Genomic DNA, 6183 nt, shown 5'->3' with positions numbered 1-6183 from the left:
CTTCTGTCTGGAGCCCAGAAAACTTCTCTGCAGATCTTGGTCTGGCTAAGGTTTGCCCATCTTCAGTTGAATCCTGGCTGCCAGAAGGAGGGTGCGGAGGACCACCAGCCTCAGCAGGTCTCCAAGAAACTGGGGAGCCATAGCACAAGAATGGCATGGTTGAGCAGAACAGAGAAGAAACTTTGCTAAAGCAAACTCTAAGTGGCATTATCCGAAGGGGCAAGGTGAATAGAGGTGAGCCAGCAAAAACAACTGAGTCCACGAAACCCAATAATTCTATTTCTTCATTGTTTAATTATCAAGCGCCTGAACATATCTTCCCAAAAGCACACAGTACTGAATTCAGCCCTGCTCTAAAATGGAAATTTTACCTTTTTCCTCACCACATTGGAAGCTCTGTCTACACCAAATACAGCATTCCGTTCACATAAGCCCATGTGGTATTTCTTCCCTTCCCAAAGTGAAGGCGCCCCAGCCGTCGAAATGTCTCGAATATGATTATCCTGGTTGTTCTCCTTCGTATCAGCTTTATCTCATGCATAAACAAAAGGTAGCAAGACGCAACATTTCAATTAAAGTCAGGTTAACTACTGCGCTTCTGTACGGGGTGGTATTTCAATTGCAGTTTGCTCTGTGTTGTTTATTCGACAAATGTGCTTGACATGTGTAAACTGCTGTGAATCACTTTTCTTTTTGTGACATTTTGGGCAGGGGAAAAACTGCATGGCTCTGTAAATGACACGGTTCACTCCAAGTGGCAACGTAGGAATTTGAAATTTTTGAGCAGCTTAGCATTTCCCCTCGCAGCCAGATAGATCACAGATCACAGAAGGGTGATGTTCTGAGGGACTTGAACCAATCAGAGAACAGGAGTAGAATTTTTACAGAACAAATGTGTGTATAAATTAGCACTTTCCTCTTTTGCACATAAATACCAATACTAATAGATCCGTAGTGTGAGATACAGAAAAGGGTGCTATATTCTACAGGGAGTTATCTTGTCACAGAAAGGCAGGATTAAGCCACCTGATCAGTTCAGGCTTAGCACTATGTGGAAGCTCTGGCTGTATCAGTTGAACGAGTGTGTATTTCTTTGTGTGTGTGTGTGTGTGTGTGTGTGTGTGTGTGTGTGTGTGTATGTCTGTGTGTGTGTGTTTCATTCAGGGTCTCTCTACTCAGTTTGGACTCATTGTGATCCTCCTGTTTTTAGCCTCTATGCCATGGCTCAGTCACTGGCTCAGTGTGCCCAGGGACAGGGCCAGTGTGGCATGTGGTGCTGGGGATCAACCCCAGTCCCTGTGCTTATTGAAGCAGGCTCTTGTCCTCAGAGCTATTTCACCAGCCCTGAGTGTATTTTTGGTCCAGAAAATGGAACTGGAGTTTATACGCATTTCTACGAAGGGGTGGGAGTGGGGGGTAGAGAGACAGCCAGACAGACAGCCAGACAGAGACAGAGAGAAACAACAGACTGCCCTTCCGGTTTGCCTCAGTCTTCACCATCCTTTGCCCTGTATCCAACACATTCCATTTATGGCATCTTCCTGGATCCAACAGTAGCTGAATTGTGGGCTTTTATTTATATAAAGAAAGCCACCAAGTGTAAGTAGTGTTCATTGATTTTTAACTCGATATCCATCAAATATTTTTCCAACACATAATTAGTAAATGTAGTGAGAATCTCATTTTCTAAGTTGTTTTTTTTTTTTTTCAGAACCAAAACCATAATCCAAACTAAGGTGGCAGAATGTAACTTTTCTTCAGTTTGGTTTCTCTTTGGAAGTCTCTTGTGATGCTTTCCTGAACCACACAGCTTCTTGTGAGGTGATGTTAAAAGGCTTAATATGCACGGTATTAATCACACCCCTTGGGCCAGCCAAATAACTCAACAGATCAAAGTGCCTGCAAGCAGGCGCAGGGGCCAGGGGTTTAATCCCTGGGCCTTCTGTGCCGGACCCACCCTCTTCAGGCTCTCTGAGATGGCAACTGAGACTGGGCATGGTGGCACGCACCTGTAATCCCAGTTCTTAGGAGGCTGTAAACAGGTGAATCAGGAGTCCAATCTAGTAGTGAGCCCCCGAACACCCTGTAGACTCTTCCCTAAAATACATATATTAAAAAAAAAAATCACACCCTTTATAGTTACAACACGGCAGCCATGATGTGGTTTGAGGATTTCTTCTAACCATAATGGCCACAACAAATGCAGTGCATATCATTCACAAAAATAATCCCACATTATGCTTTTGTATCTTTGCCTGTTTCGCGTTGCCACAGTCATGTGCTTTCCTCAAAGAAGCCTCACAATACTTTCCCAACTTCTCCTATTGGTGTTTCTGTATTCATTATAGATTGATGACCACCTGACCCGCTGCACTATCAACAGCTGAGACAAAACAGGGAGGCAGGACACATATGTATCAAGGAATCCAAGAATGTATGCACGTAAAAACCTGGCACTGGGGGGCCGGCGAGATAGCTCAGTGGACTAAAGCGCCTGCTTAGATAAGATTAGGCAGGTGCAGGGACAACAGTTCGATCCCTGGCACCACATGCTGCACCAGCCCCTCCCCCAGGGTAGGCTGAGCTGGCCAGCATCCAGGCATAGTGGCGCATGCCTGTAATCCCAGCACTGGGGAGGCTGAAGGCAGGAAAATCATCACGAGGACGAGCTGCATAGTGAGACCCCAGAACAACCAAATACATAAAAAAAAAGAACCTGGCATTGGAAAATAAGCAATGCAGAATTATGATGGGTCTCCTACATTTTAATAAGTTTTACACAGTCAAGGATGATTGCACACTCAGTTGTGATCATCTAATTTGGGAGTCAGCAAACTACTGGCCAAACCAGCCAACTGTCTGTCTTTGTAAATAAAGTTTTATTGGGACTCAACCATGCCCAATCATTTACATATGGTCTGTGGCTTCTTTTGCACTGCACCGGTAGAGTTGGGTAGCTGCAACAGAGGCCGGTATGGGCTGCCAGGGAGAATACTTACTGCATGGACATTTCATTTAATTCCCTAAAACAATAGAAAAATGTTACGGCTTATTGCCTACATGCAGTTTCTTTGAATGATTACATTCCCTGATATAAGTTCCAGTGCTGCTTCTTCAAGAAGGACCCTGGTGACATTTGTAACCACCAATTCACCACACATCTTCAGACTACAAGCTGCTTGGGGACCTCTCCGGGGTCTGACTGTTCCAAACAGGGATGCTTCAGACTGTAGGTAACAGAATTCTGTAACGATGCCTCGAGCAGTAAAGATCTGGGTTATCTCGCCTAGCAAAGAACTCGAATGGGTCTGAGTCTAGGTTCACCGGAAGCCTCGAGATTCTGCCTGGGTCACGTGATGGCAACCCTGGACTTTGACTGTTCTTTTTTGTTCGACTGGGCACAACCTGCTGATCCTTCTCCTTCCCTGCCCCTTCATGGCTTGAGAACTTTACTTCAGCTCCAGGCATCCCCCGCTCACATCTACTTTCCAAGTAGAACATAAATTATGAGCATGAAGGCTTTGCTTAGATAGGCGTGGCTTTTTATCCCCAAAGGAAGACTTCCGGCAGACTGTCACATTCTGTAGCACTGAACAGAGTGACCGCATCTCTTCCGACGTCTGTCGGTGCTGGGCTCTCACAGAGGAGAACAGAACTGCAAGCTGATGGATGCCCCGCACCACTGTGTCGGACAGTAGCTAAGTGCCACGATGGGTGACTAGGTGAATCACTGACAGAACTTTTCTAATTTAGTTTAAGTTAATGCCAAGATTGGACAACAAAGAATGGCCAGAGAAGGTATCCTTGGCAATAAAACTGCTGAGAGCCGTCACTTTGTCTTCACTTTTCATTTTGCAACAAGACATGTGAGACGTCCAAATAGAAAATAAGCCATTAGGCCATAGCTTTGTGTTTTCTATTGTCCCACATCCACTTCCCAGTTGTCTAGGAGCAACTCCCTAATTTAAAGAACCAACTTTCTCAGGCAATGTGATTTAAATGAATCAGGCTGGGCCAGCCAAATAGCTCAGCGTATTAAAGTACCTGCTTAGGCAGACACAGGGGCTGGAGGTTCGATCCCTGGTCCTGCTGTGCTGGTTTCAACCCCGGGGGTACGCTGAGACAGTGATTGAGACTGAGATGGTGGTGCACACTTGTAATCCCAGCGGTTGGGAGGCTGCGAACAGGAAGATCACTAAGAGTCTGATCTGCACAGTGAGACCCTGTAGACCTCACAGACCTTGTACTAAGTACAAAAAAAAAAAAAAAAAAAAAGAATCAGGCTTCAGCCTGGCCCCAGGAGAGGACACCTGTCCCACGCCAGTGGTCTTGCAGCCCCTGATCTCAGTGCTTGGTTCAAAGATTGATGCCCAATGGACAAGGTGAGGCAGCCAGGCTGAGGAAGATCACACAGAGAAAAGCAGGGTCCATAAGGAGCAAGCATCTGGTCAGAACTGTGCCTGATCTGGGTATTTTGTCTTTCTACTTAAACTAACAGAAAGCCCAACGCAATGGCACTAAGCCATAAAGAAAATTGTTTTTGACTCATTTAACTGTAAGTCTAGACATTGGCAGATTTACTCCCCAGTGTTTATCCCCTGGATCAATGGTGTCATCTAGATCTTGGGTTTTTATTTTTGTTTTATTTCTTCTCTTCATCTCTCTCCTTTACTTTGCTCAAAGGCAGCTTCCTCCTCCCCCTGGTTATAAAGTAGCTGCCAGCAGTGATTTCTCCCCTCCACGTCCAGCAAAAAAGCTCAGGTGGAAGTGCTGACGTCCCGCCTTGGACCCTTTCCTTGTGGAGAAACGATCCCTGTAATCAGTGGGGGAATGTAGGGTGCTGAGTGGCTTAGGCCCTGAGGTAGGGTGAAATCCTGCTTTCCCAGAGGTACAGAAGTCAAGTCAGAAGGAGTTAGACACCCCAGAAACTCTGAGCTGTGTCAGCAAGCATCAGTGGAGGGAATGCCAGGAGGAAATGGAACGGTGCCCAATAAAATTATCAGTTGCAGGATTTCTGGATGATGTAGTGCAAAAAATTTTCCTTTTTTTCCCCCTTAGACCAGTGTGATTTAAGTTTTCTCTATGCAACCAAAGAGTACTATTGATGGTTACATCGGCTTTTTATTGCTGTGACAAAATACCTGAGAAAATCAACTTATAAGAACAAAGGGTTATTTTGGCTCCTGGTCTGTTATGGCTTGTGTCTAGCTGGCCCCCAAGGCTTCATGTAAGTCATGGGGCAGACACGTGGTTGGAGGAGCAACAGGTGCCTTGAGGGGTGGGGCCAGAGGATCAGGGCGTGGTCCGAGGGGCGGGCCAGATAACCAGGGCGTGGCCCGAGGGGCGGAGCCAGAGGACCAGGGCAGGCCTAAGGGGCGGAGCCAGAGGACAGGGGTGGGGCCCAAAGGGGCGGGGCCAGAGAGGCTTGAACCCTTAAACTGGCTAGCCTGTGCTTTCTCAGACATGTGGGAAGGGTCATCCTGGACACCCACGCCCCAGCCTCTCCTCCAGTGTCTTGAAACCTCCAGTAACTGTGAGCTAGAAAAACATTTGCTTCCCTCATTCTGAGTGTTGGGTATTTGTCCCAGCAATGAGAGAAAAGTAACTGAGACAGTCTCAGAAGTTTCAGTCCTTGGTTAGTGGTGCCATTGTTCTTAGGCACATGGTAAGGAGGAAATACCATGGCAGAATGCTGGGATAGAGCCTGATTCAGGGTGGCCAGGAAGTAACCGGAATGTAAGTGGCTGGAGCAAGATGTAATCCCCAACACAACATTCTCATCAGTCACTGCTTTCAAGCTCCTCCCACCTCCTGTTCCTGTTGTTTGCTGCTGATCCCATCAAATTATGAAGCTGCCAACTGACTAATCCACTGATGACGTCAGAATGATCACGACCAAATCATTTTCCAAAAGCTTGATCCAAACCATAACAACCTTGATCGATGTATTCAGGAATAAACAAGCCATCTTTCAACTACACCACCTGCTAATCCATATCATCTTTCCACTATAACTTTTCTCATTGGAACTTTTCAGGCCCTAAGATGCTACACAATCTATTCTGTATATTATTTCAACCATTAATGATTAACCTCCAGGACAGCAGAAACTGGAGTTTGAATTTTTACAGCCTCTGTCTATCACAGTAGTTGGCCTATAACATATGCTCAGTAAAAAAAAAA

The sequence above is a fragment of the Octodon degus genome, unplaced genomic scaffold (genome assembly GCF_000260255.1).
Source record: "Octodon degus isolate 3935 unplaced genomic scaffold, OctDeg1.0 scaffold00077, whole genome shotgun sequence".
NCBI lineage: Eukaryota > Metazoa > Chordata > Mammalia > Rodentia > Octodontidae > Octodon > Octodon degus.
The sequence above is the reverse complement of the archived record's forward strand: the minus strand, read 5'-3'. Positions refer to the sequence as shown.